This window comes from Muntiacus reevesi, chromosome 18 (genome assembly GCF_963930625.1).
Source record: "Muntiacus reevesi chromosome 18, mMunRee1.1, whole genome shotgun sequence".
Lineage (NCBI taxonomy): Eukaryota > Metazoa > Chordata > Mammalia > Artiodactyla > Cervidae > Muntiacus > Muntiacus reevesi.
Genome location: NC_089266.1, coordinates 35,579,332 through 35,591,764, shown reverse-complemented (window position 1 = coordinate 35,591,764; position 12,433 = coordinate 35,579,332).

Sequence of the window (12,433 nt, the reverse complement as noted above, 5' to 3'; positions counted from 1 at the left end):
CTGTCATCCCCTTCTCCTTCCAGCCTTCAATCATTCCTAGCATCAGCGTCTTTTCAAATGAGTCAGTTCCTCGCATCAGGTGGCCAAAGTATTGCAGTTTCAGCTTCAGCATCAGTCATTCCAATGAATATTCAGGACTGATTTCCTTTAGGATGGTCTGGTTGGATCTCTTTGCAGTCCAAGGGACTCTCAAGAGTCTTCTCCAACACCACAGTTCAAAAGCATCAATTCTTTGGAGCTCAGCTTTCTTTATAGTCCAACTCTCACATCCATACACGACTACTGGAGAAACCATAGCTTTGACTAGATGGACCTTTGTAGGCAAAGTAATGTTTCTGCTTTCTTATATGCTGTCTTGGTTGGTCATAGCTTTTCTTCCTAGGAGCAAGCATCTTTTAATTTCATGGCTGCAGTCACCATATGCAGTGATTTTGGAGTCCAAGAAAATAAAGTCTTTCACTGTTTCCACTGTTTCCCCATCTCTTTGCCATGAAGTGATGGGACCAGATGCCATGATTTTAATTTTCTGAATGTTGAGCTTTAAGCCAACTTTCTCACTCTGCTCTTTCACTTTCATCAAGAGGCTCTTTAGTTCTTCTTTGCTTTCTGCCATGAGAGTGATGTCATCTCTGTATCTAAAGTTATTGATATTTCTCCCGGCAATCTTGATTCCAGCTTGTGCTTCATCCAGCTGGGCATTTCGCATCATACACTCTGCAGATAAGTCAAGTAAGCAGGGTGACAATATACAGCCTTGACGTACTCCTTTCCCAATTTGGAACCAGTCTGTTGTTCCATGACCAGTTCTAACTGTGCTTCTTGACCTGCATACAGATTTCTCAGGAGGCATGTCAGGTGGTCTGATATTCCCATCTCTTCAAGAATTTTCCACAGTTTGCTGTGATCTACACAGTCAAAGACTTTGGCATAGTCAATAAAGTAGAAGTTGATATTTTTCTGGAATTCTCTTGCTTTTGATGATCCAATGGATGTTGGTAATTTGATCTCTGGTTCTGCTGCCTTTTCTAAATCCAGCTTGAACATCTGGAATTTCACAGTTCACATACTGTTGAAGCCTGGCTTGGAGAATTTTGAGCATTACTTTGCTAGCCAGACATTAACAGTGTTTCATTTGATCAGCCCCAGTATGTGGGTTAAACAGGAAAAGGATAAGTTGTATGCTCCTAGCTACTCCCCTGCCTACCACCTGCTTCACCACACTAGCCAATTTAGAAGCCATCTGGAGCAACAGGGACCTACCAAGGGAAGAAGCCAAGGCATATGGTCCACAAATAGCCGTTCTCATGACTGGGTGTAGGAGATGTGTATGACTCGGTAAGGGCTGGTGTTTCACAGTCTCCTAACAGTTTCAGGACTTCCATGGAATTGCTTCTTATATGTAAGTATGAGCAGTGTTTCTCCTCTTGAAAAAAAATGGCAGCCAGGAATGTCAACCACCTCTTGAATTCACACAGAGACAGAAACATGGAAAATAAAAGGCATATGGCTCTTGCTCACCCCTGTCCCTTCTCTTCCCTCTGGGAGATGTGGGGAGGAGGGCTACCAGTACTGGCTATTCTCCTCTTAGACTTCAAAACCATGCCACTTCTCAGAGTAGCTTACAACTCTGATTTGGACCTAGTGCCAATCATAATTATATTTTCTATCCGCTATGGACAACATTCCAAGCTACTACCAAACTGTTCATAACCGCACTCAGTGTCCCCTGAGATTTAAATGTAAGTCTTTGTGAGGATTCTTGAAGAAATGACCAAAAGCACCCACCTTAAAAACCTTCATATCTTTCAAAACCCTTTTCTCCCAGAGAATAATCCTGGGCCAGGGCCTGACCTAACACAGGGACACTGGCTTGGTAGCTTTCTCATCCTGTAAACAGTTCTTCTCTTTCAGCTCCCCAAATTCATTCTTTTTACCACCATCACCTCTCTCCTTGATCCTGCCTTCCTTTCAACTGCACCAACCTCACAATACATTCAACACACCAGAGTCTTACTCAGCACGACACAAATGCATCCTGCCTTATGTGACTTAACCATGTCCTATGAACACACCATTTCCCACACACAGAGTGCTCCTTGAGAGCCAGCACTGGGTTACACGTCCAGAAGAGCCGCCAGCCATGCTGGGCCCATGTTCAGTAGAAAGTGACTGACCTGAAATACTCATATCTCAACTCCAAACACTGCAGCAACCAGCTGAAGGTGAGTCAAGGCTCAATTAAGTCTTCAGTGTTCCCCTCACACCTTCAGCTATGAAGAGCAAGGAAGTAAAACACAACGGCAATCTCCTTTTCTAGGGTTAACAATTACCCCAGGGAGCCCAGAGCAACCAGTTCTGAGCCTGATCCAGCAAGGTCATGTTAAAGAAAGAAAGTGAAGTCGCTCAGTCGTGTCCAACTCTTTGCAACCCCGTAGACTGTAGCCCACCAGGCTCCTCTATCCATGAAATTTTCTAGGCAAGAGTACTGGAGTGGGATGCCATATCCTTCTCCAGGGGATCTTCCCGACCCAGGGATGGAACCCAGGTCTCCTAAATTGCAGCAGAAGCTTTACCGTCTGAGCCATGTCAACATCTTAACATCTGAGGTCATGTTAACATTGTGCCAAAACAGCAGATCCTTCCTGGATAAGTTCTAAACCGAAGAGGTGCCTTCAAGGTCCTGTGAGGTCCACGTCTTCCTCCCTCTCAGGTGAAACCATGGCCCCTTTCATGTGGGATATGTGTGTGTGTGTGTGTGTGTGTGTGTGTGTGTGTGTGCGCGCGCGCGCGCGCGCGCTCAGTCACGTCTGACTCTTTGCAGCACCATGGACCGTAGCCCACCAGGCTCCTCCATCCATGGGATTTTTTAGGCATGAATACTGGAGTGGGTTGCCATTTCCTTCTCCAGGGGATCTTCCCCACGCAGGGATCGAACCCTCATCTCCTATGTCTCCTGCATTGGCAGGTGGATTCTTTACCACTAGCGCCACCTAGGAAGCCCCACAATATGGGATAAAATGCAGCAACACCTGGAAATCTCACTCTCCAGTGACTGGGCCATGGTTCAGTGCCAGGTAGAGAGGCAGAGAAGAGAAGCTTGCTCTGGCAGAGGGGTCAGTGCTGGACTTTGAGGATGGAGAGCTGGAAGTGGTGGCAGGAAATGCATTGGAAATAGACAAAAGCAGAATGTACAAGGGAGCAAGTGATCAGAAGACAAAGCAGAAGAAAACTGTACCCCAGGGCATGAGGCTCCTCTCCAGGCTCTGGAGTCTTCACAAGGTCAGCAAAATAATGAGCCCACTTGAGGAGTGTGAGCCCATATGCTCAAGAGCCTGTGGTCCTTAACCAGAGAAAGCCTGTGGACCACAACAAAGACCCAGAACAGCCAAAAAACAGAGCCCACATACCACCAAGTCTAAGACAGCACCGCTAGTGTCTCTGTCCACTGAGCTCCTCATCACAAAATTTCAAGAAACTGCTGCTAAGTATAGTCTGAATTCCCATGTGAGTGGAAATCATTTGCCATCCAGACCAAGGCAGTCTTACATGAATATTTCTGAGGCTCTATTTTGAGAAAACAACATGGGAGGAGTGTTGTGTCCAAGTCCAAGTGTCTCCCACCATCACAGGGACATTTAGTTCCCCATGTGACTAGAGAACCTGTAGGAGGCCAGAATGACTCCTCACTCTATCTTCATGATGCTGTTTTTCCAGCTCAAGATGCAGCCCCTAAAAATCATGGATGATATTTGGGAAAGATGAAAACTTGAATTCGAAAAGATACATGCACCCCAACATTCATAACACTATTTACAATAGCCAAAACATGGAAGCAACCTAAATGTCCATCAAGAGATGAATGAACAAACAAGATGTGGTACATATGGAGACAATGGGATATGACTAAGTCATAAAAAAGAATGAAATACTGTCATTTGCAACAACATGGATGGACCTAGAGATTATCATACTAAGTGAAATAAGTCAAAGACAAATATGTGATGTCAGTTATATGTGGAATCTAAAAAAATTATATAAATGAACTTATTTACAAAACAGAAATAGACTCACATACATAGAAAATAGGGCTTCCCTGTTGGCTTAGATGGTAAAGCGTCTGCCTGCAGTGCAGGAGACCTGGGTTCAATCCCAGGATTGGGAAGTTCCCCTGGAGAAGGAAATGGCAACCCACTCCAGTACTCTTGCCTGGAAAATCCCATGGACGGAGCCTGGTAGGCCACAGTCCATGGGGTCACAGAAAGTCGGACATGACTGAGCAACTTCACTTTCTTTCTTTCACTTTCACATAGAAAATAAACTTATGGTTACCAAAGGGGGAAGGGATAATGGAATTTAGGATTAACAGATACACACTTCTATATATAAAATAGATAAACAGGGCTTCCCTGGTGGCTCAGTGATAAAGAATCCACCTGCCAATGCAGGAGACATGGGTTTGATCCCTGGTCCAGGATGATCCCACAAGCCTCGGAATAGCTAAACCCTTGCATCACAAACATTGAGCCTCTGCTCTAAAGCCCAGGAGCTGTCACTACTGAAGCCCACACTCTCTAGAGCCTGAGCTCCACAACAAGAGAAGCCACTGCAATGAGAAGCCTTGCACCACAAGTAGAGAGTAGTGCCTGCTCTCCAAAACTAGAGAAAAACTGTCACAGCAACAAAGACCCAGAACAGCCAAAAATAATAAATAACTAATTTAGAAAAATAAGGACCTTCCATAAAGCACAGTATCTTGCAATAACCAATGATGGAAAAGAATTTTGAAAAAGGATGCATCCAATCTATCTATATAACATCACTTTACTGTATATCTGAAACTAGCACAACATGGTAAACCAACTATACTTCGATTTTTTAAAACACCCTGGATGCACTATTCAGTGCTTCAACAAGATCCTTTCTTTGTGATGCAACCTCTCAGGTTAATGGGATCCCTTTGCCATCGCCCACACTGTTTATTGTTCTTCATACATAGTTTTCTCTTACGCCACATCCCTACCCACAATGCTGTCCGTGGGTTCAATACCACTGAAATCCATAGTTGTGATGACCCTTTGGGGAACCTAGAGCAAAAGTGTCCCTTTGTCTCTTGATGCTTAATTCTGCTGCCAACACCCACACGTTCTCTCTCTAGATTTATCTTGGGCTTGTCATCTTCCTCCTTGTTCAAACTCTCTCTACCCCTGCAGCAGTGAGTCAGTCATTCACATGATCCTCAACTTCACTACATTCATGCCATATACGAAATCATGATAAAGAGATGTTATTCAGGTAGGCAAAATACAGGCTTTGAGGCACAGTTTAAAAGAACAATAACAACAAATCCAAACCTTATAAATACTGAACATAGCTTCCAAAGTCCTCTCGTATATACTAGCCATGATCAGAGTCTCTGGAAGCTTGGCTGTCTACAGCAGCTGCAGAAAAGTCCTTCACAGGTGAAATTGGCCCAAAGGATTCAGTGGCTGCTCCAGATTTACTCAGGTCAGAAGAGGGGAAACCAGATGAGCACCCACATCTTCAGACTCCTCCCCAGGCTCTCCTCATTTCAACCTGACTTCCTTCCTAGAGTCTCACTGAATACATACCTACCTCCGTCTGGCTCAGTCTGTAAAGAATCTACCTGCAATGCAGGAGACCCAGGTTTGATCCCTGGGTCAAGAAGATTCCCTGGAGAAAAAAATGGCACTCCACTCCAGTGCTCTGGCCTGGAAAATCTCATGGAAAGAGGTATAGTCCATAGGGTCAGAAGAGTCAAACATGATTTGGTGACTAAACCACCCATCCTTTAGTGGGGCTCTGTTTTGTCTAGGCCAGTTTTGCTATTATTTTGACCAACAATCAGTTCCAGAGAGGAAGTTTCAAATCTAACATTCAGAAAATACACAGTTGGCTCACATGTACATAAAGTGTCTCCCATCTACTGGAATAAAATCCTGCATGATTAGTGTATTGGGTTACCACCTGGCTTTCATACTTCAAGACCTGGTTCCAAAAAATCACATCCACAAAGCCTTTCATGCCTGCTCTCTTCTCATTTCAATCACTCCTTCACTGTCCTCCAGTGACCTTTGGCATTTGGGCTAATTTCACCTTTGGTATCTTGTATTCTGTTGTAAGAATATTTTTTTCATCTCCCCACCTAGTGATAAGAACCCAACCTGCCCTGAGGGACTGTGCCCAGAGCACTGCGCTAATCACAGATGGTCTGTACATGTTGACTAAGAAATGCTTACCTGAAAAAATCTTCTGTAATTAAGCTGAATTTTAACAGTGGCCTTAAGGAACAGTATGTTAACCCAGAAGAATAATGGCAGGGATTTGGGACATAGGGTAAAGCTGGTTAAAACAACAAATGTAGCCAGTTGGCTCCACAAAGCTCCTTCTATCGCATTGTTGTTGCTTAGTCACTAAGTCGTGTCTGGCTCTTTTGCTACCTCTTGGACTGTAGACCTCCAGCCTCCTCTGTCCATGGGATTTTCCAGGCAAGAATACTGGAGTGGGTTGCCAATTCCTTCTCCAGGGGATCTTCATGACCCAGGGATGGAACCCATGTTTCCTGCTTGGCAGGGTGATTCTTTATGACCGAGTCATCTGGGAAGCCCTTCTATCCCATTAGATCAACAGTTATCATGGGATTGGTAACTTTTTCACAGGGTGGATAAGGAACCTTAGCTGACCCTACAGTTCACAAGTTCCATATAACATTGGAGTGTCAGTGAACCAAAATATAGCAACCAGAGGGATCAACCATCAAGCCTGGTTAATTTGTTCTTTATTTTTGAATAAGGCCACCCCTGGATAAGCAGCAATCAATCTTATAAAACTATACCTTCTAGAAGACCAAATTAGACCTTTCCTTAATAAGACTGAGTATGTAATTTGGCCTACTGTGCTAGACCCGAGGGAGGACACGATGATCCGGGGAGTATCTTTGGTACCAAGATGTTGGAAGAATCTGGGACTGTTTCCAGCTCTAGTGGGCAAGGGTTTAAACTCTTCAGAGACCAAAGATACAAGCAGCATCCGTGGAGGAGATGGACAAGCACCTTTAATTGGGAAAAAATATCACACCTCCCATCATCCTATGCTGCTTAATATGAGATATCTGTATAGTCAAAGCTACAGTTTTTCCAGTAGTCATGTATGGATGTGAGAGTTAGACCATAAAGAAGGCTGAGCACCAAAGAATTGATGCTTTCAAATTGTGGTGCTGGAGAAGATTCTTGAGTGTCCCTTGGACTGCATGGAGATCAAACCAGTCAGTCCTAAAGGAAATCAACCCTGATTATTCACTGGAAGAACTGATGCTGAAGCTGAAGCTCCAATACTTTGGCCACCTGATGAGAAGAGTTGACTCACTGGAAAAGACCCTGATGCTGGGAAAGAAGAGAAGTGGGTGGCAGAGGATGAGATGGTTAGATAGCATCACAGACTCAATGGACATGAATTTGAGCAAACTCTGGGAGATAGTGGAGGACAGAGGAGTTTGGCATGCTGCAGTCCATGGGGTTGCAAAGAGTTGGATACAACTTAGCAACCGCACAGCAACAAAACAACTATTTAAGATGTAGGCTGTTGGGTAAGAAGAGAAAGGGGCTGAACCTGGAGGATACTGGGATTCATGGAGAGGGACATAAATAATTACATTAGACCTTGTCAGAATCAGGGGACTCCTTTCCTTTGACAAGGCCCAAGTGTTAAACTATGTGACACAGTGGACATTGCAGCTCCCTCGGAGACCAAAGGACTGTTCTGCCCTCTGGAACAACACACTTAACAACAGCACACAGTGTTCAGGTATGACTAGGTTTGTTTCAGCCCTCAGCTTGTGGGACTAGCCTTCTACTCTAAAAACATATGAGAATGAATTCTGCTTTATATCCTGAGATGTAGAACGTCTTTCTTTTGGGGAGGAGACCCAACGAGCTTTGCCTAAAACCAGGCATCTCCTTCTAAGTGGGAGGTGTTCTGACTTCTGGGATTGATGATCAACAGAAATGACATCCTTGAAAAACTCCATGACCTCCTCAGAAGCAGGTTTAACAGGCAGATCTGTTCTTTGGTAGCAACGTTAAACACCAACATGTCATAATTTTAGGGCAAAAAAATAAAAAATAAAAAAAATCCCAGGCTGCTTTGTAGACCAACTATTTCAGAATTTCTGGAGGTAAGACAGAAACATCAGCGAAGCTCCCCAGGGGATTCCAATGTGCTCTCCTGTTAAGAATCCCTGGTTAGGGACCTCCCTGGTGGTCCAGTGGTTAAGATTGTGCTTCCACTGCAGGGGACATGGGTTCAGTCCCTGGCTGGTGAGTGAAGATCCTGTATGCCATGTGGTGTGGCCAAAAAATAATTAAAAAAAATTTTTTTTTTAAGAATCCCTGGTTAGACAACTGGGGAGCCACCTAGATCTGAGACCCAGCTGACTTCTCTGGAATTCAGGTGCTCCAGGCAGGTGTAGATACCTGAGTGAAAGTGGCCTTCTGATGGGAAAGAGGAAGAAGGGCCATCATACCTTGTAAAGGGTTAGGGCCCAGTCCCTGTTGTTGCAGAGAGGTGAAAAGACTATTAGCTTAAACACCATGAGACCCAGCTTCTGGTCCTGGCTCTACCATTTATTATTTCTGAGACTTTAATAAGTGGCTTAATGTCTTGGCTCTATGAAAATGGGCACGACTGCCCTCATCATGCCTGATGAGAAAACCACCATCATTACAAAGCTGACAAGTTTTAGGCAAGAAATGAGTTTCTGGAGACATTACATAATTTAAGGTAATTTCCCCCAAAGGAAGAAAGATAAGGTGAGCTGGTATCATCACATGACTCATAAATCTATAATCAATGAATATGTTTTGCTCAAAGGCTATGTTTGTTGTCTATGTGATTTCACAAGGTTCTCTTTCCTAAAGGTATAGGATCAAGTGGCATAGTGATTGTTAAAACTTTTCTATGGGGTTTTTATCACATCTTGCTTTCACTTTTCAATGCTAACATTAGCATGCACGCTTGTGTGCTTAGTCGCTGCAGTCGTATCCAACTCTTTGCCACCCTATGGACTGTAGCCTGCCAGGCTCCTCCATCCATGGGACTCTCCAGGCAAGAATACTGGAGTGGGTTGCCATGCCTCCTCCAGGGGGTTTTCCCAACCCCAGGATGGAACCCATGCCTCTTATGTCTCCAGCATGGCAGGCAGATTCTTTACCGCTGAGCCACAAGGGAAGCCCAACATTAACACCATTACACAAAAATGCAAATATGAGGTTATAGAACATGAAAACATTTAAATGACAACAGTACATTTTTGCCATGTTTGTAATTCTTTGTTTTACTTATTTTAAATAAGCTTTTAACTTTAGAACAGTTTTAGATTTATAGAAAAATTGCAGAGGTAGTACACAGAATCTCATCTACCCCACATTGTTTCCCATATTAACTTCTTACCTGAGAATGGTACATTGTTACAATTAAGGAACCAACTGATACAGTTATTAACTAATGTCCAGTATCTTATTCAGACTTCCCTAGTGTTTATCTAGTGCTTATTCCCATGCCAAGATCCCATCCGGAACACCACATTACTTTTAGTTGTCATGCCTCTTTAGGTTCCTCTAGGCTGTGCAGTACATTTAAAAATAACAATCCACAACATAACCACAGAAGGCAGGAAGCAAATCAAAACTGCCAAGTTATCATGATACTCACAAAGGACTCAGTCATTCGCTTACTGGTTCATTAGGGTGAACAGTGTCCAACTTCTTTCGTGAGCTTTCAAATTGCGATTCTTGAAATTTTGTTTTAATTGGAGGGGATTTGCTTTTTTCACTTATTGCACATTAAATGAATTTTTATCACATGCTTTCAAATTCAACATCTCATAAAATGCATCCAGTAATACCACACTATTATAAGTCACTTCCCTTAGTGAGCAGAAGGAAGATTTCAGATTCCCAGGCTCACCTCGAGTGACAGTGCTTTTGAAAGGTCCAGGATGGGGGCAGAGCTATCTGTATTTTAATTCCCAGGTGATTCTGATGTCTTAGGGCATCACTAAATATAAAAGTCACTTTAGGACGTCCCTGGTGGTCCGGTGGTTAAGAATCCACCTGTCAAAAAAAAAAAAAAAAAAAGAGAGAATCCACCTGTCGATGCAGGGGACATGGGTTTGATTCCTAATCTGGGAAGATCCAACATGCCTTGGAACAACTATGCCTGTGAGCCACAATTAATGAGCCCTAGTGCTGCAATTATTGAAGCCCATGTGCCTACAGCCTGTTCTCTGCGACAAGAAAAGCCACCACAGTGAGAAGCCCACGCACTGCAAAGAAGAGTAACCTCCATTCACTGCAGCTAGAGAAAACCCGTGCACAGCAACAAAGACCAAGAGCAGCCAAATATATAAAATTTTTAATAAATAATATATAAAAGTCACCTTAACCCTGAGGAACAAGGCTTTCAATTTAAATTCAGTATCCAAGTAACATAACCAGCCTGGATGCTAAAATTCACACTCGAGAGAATGAATGATTCAGTGAACATATGCCAAGACACACAAGTATTTAGGCATCCTTAACCTACATGCAGGAAGTGCTCCTAAATTTTATTTTTAGATTAGCTATTGAAACCAGAAATATATTTATTTACCCCTGGAACATTGTTATGACCATTGGGTAAGTTTTCTTGTGCTGTGATATGCTTAGTCACTCAGTCACGTCCAACTCTTTGCTAACCCATGGGCTGTAGCTCGTCAGGCTCCTCTGTCCATGGGAATTCTCCAGGCAAGAATACTGGAGTGGGTTGCCATGCCCTCCTCCAGGGGATCGTCCCAACCCAGGGATCTTACTTGGGTCTCCTGCACTGCAGGCAGATTCTTTACCAGCTGAGCTACCAGGGCAGCCCAAGTTTTTCTAATAACCACCAAAATGTATTTTTCCCATAACACAATGATACGTTTAAAAGTGTTTTCTAAAAAAGTTTTAAAAAATAAAAAAATACAGGTGCTTTCCAGCGTTGAGAACCACTGGTAAAGCATAGGCTTACAGACAGCCCTACAGTCTTCCACTTAGTAGCTCTGCATACCTGGGAAAATGACTTCAGCTTTGTACCTCAGTGTTCTCACCTGTAAAATGGGATAATAGTTGTGATTCACAGACTCAGTAGTTGTGATGCATGGGCTTAGTTGCTTTGCAGCATATGGGATCTTAGTCCCCTGACCAGGGATTAAATCCACATCTCCTGCATTGCAAGGAGGATTCTTAGCCACTGGACGGTCAGGGATGTTCTAAATGGGATAAATTAGTAAATACATAGGATTCTTGTGAGAGCTGTGAGATAACGCACAAAAAGCTCTTAGCATATACCAGGCTCTAGAATGTGTACAATGGCAGTTAACTCTGAAGCAACTGCTGGTGCAAACAAGGGGAGGAGAGATGGTGCAGTGGTAAAGAATCCGCCTGCCAATACAGGAGACGTAAGAGACGTGGGTTTAATTCCTGGATTGGGAAAATCCTCTGGAGTAGGAGATGACAACCCACTCCAGCATTCTTGCCTGCAAAATTCCATGGACAGAGGAGCCTGGTGGGTTACACAGTCCATGGGGTCACAAAGAGTCAGACATGACTGAGTACACACATACACAGGCAAGAGTTGAAAGAAAGGGGTAGAAGGAAAGAGTGCTTGTGTGAGGATTGTCAAAGTATAATCACAGTAGGTGGGGAAATCTCAAAAGGCACCGCAGCAAGAGATGTGTTTACGTACGTGTTAAGACATCCTCTCCCAGCTTGGGGATGAAGAGGCAGCGTCCTCAGTGGGCGTCAGGTGGCGCCACAAGCCTACAAACCAGAGTCCAGCCTTGTGTGGGAAAGCAGATGAGAAGGAATGAAAAAGTGAAATCTCAGAGCCCTTGTCAATCTGACACAGCTGCCACTTTGAATAGTGGCAGTGTTTTAAGTCAGGGGTTTCCATTTCAATAAACCCATAAAATTCAACATGCAGACCATTCCACTCATCTAGATTCTTCTTAATTACCAAGGGACATGTTGAAACATGCATATTGTTTGTAAATTACTTAATATAAAAATAATATCATAACCAGCATCCCAAAGTAGGACAAGCTGTTTCTATAGGCAAATACGGCAGTGAAACAACAGCTCTGGTGGAGAAAAGAAAAGAGGAAAATGTGATGAACATTCATGACAACTGTGGCGGAGATGAGTGACCCAATATCACCCAGCCCTCTTAGATTTCTCTGGTGGTCCACCAGTTAAGAATCTGCTTTCCAATACAGAGGGCATGGGTTTGATCCCTGGTCAGGGAACTAAGATCCCATATGCCGTGTGGTACGGCCGAAAAAAAAAAAAGAAGAGTACAATTCCCAGTTCTCTTTGAGCTGGTGTGGACGCATAGCTAAGCC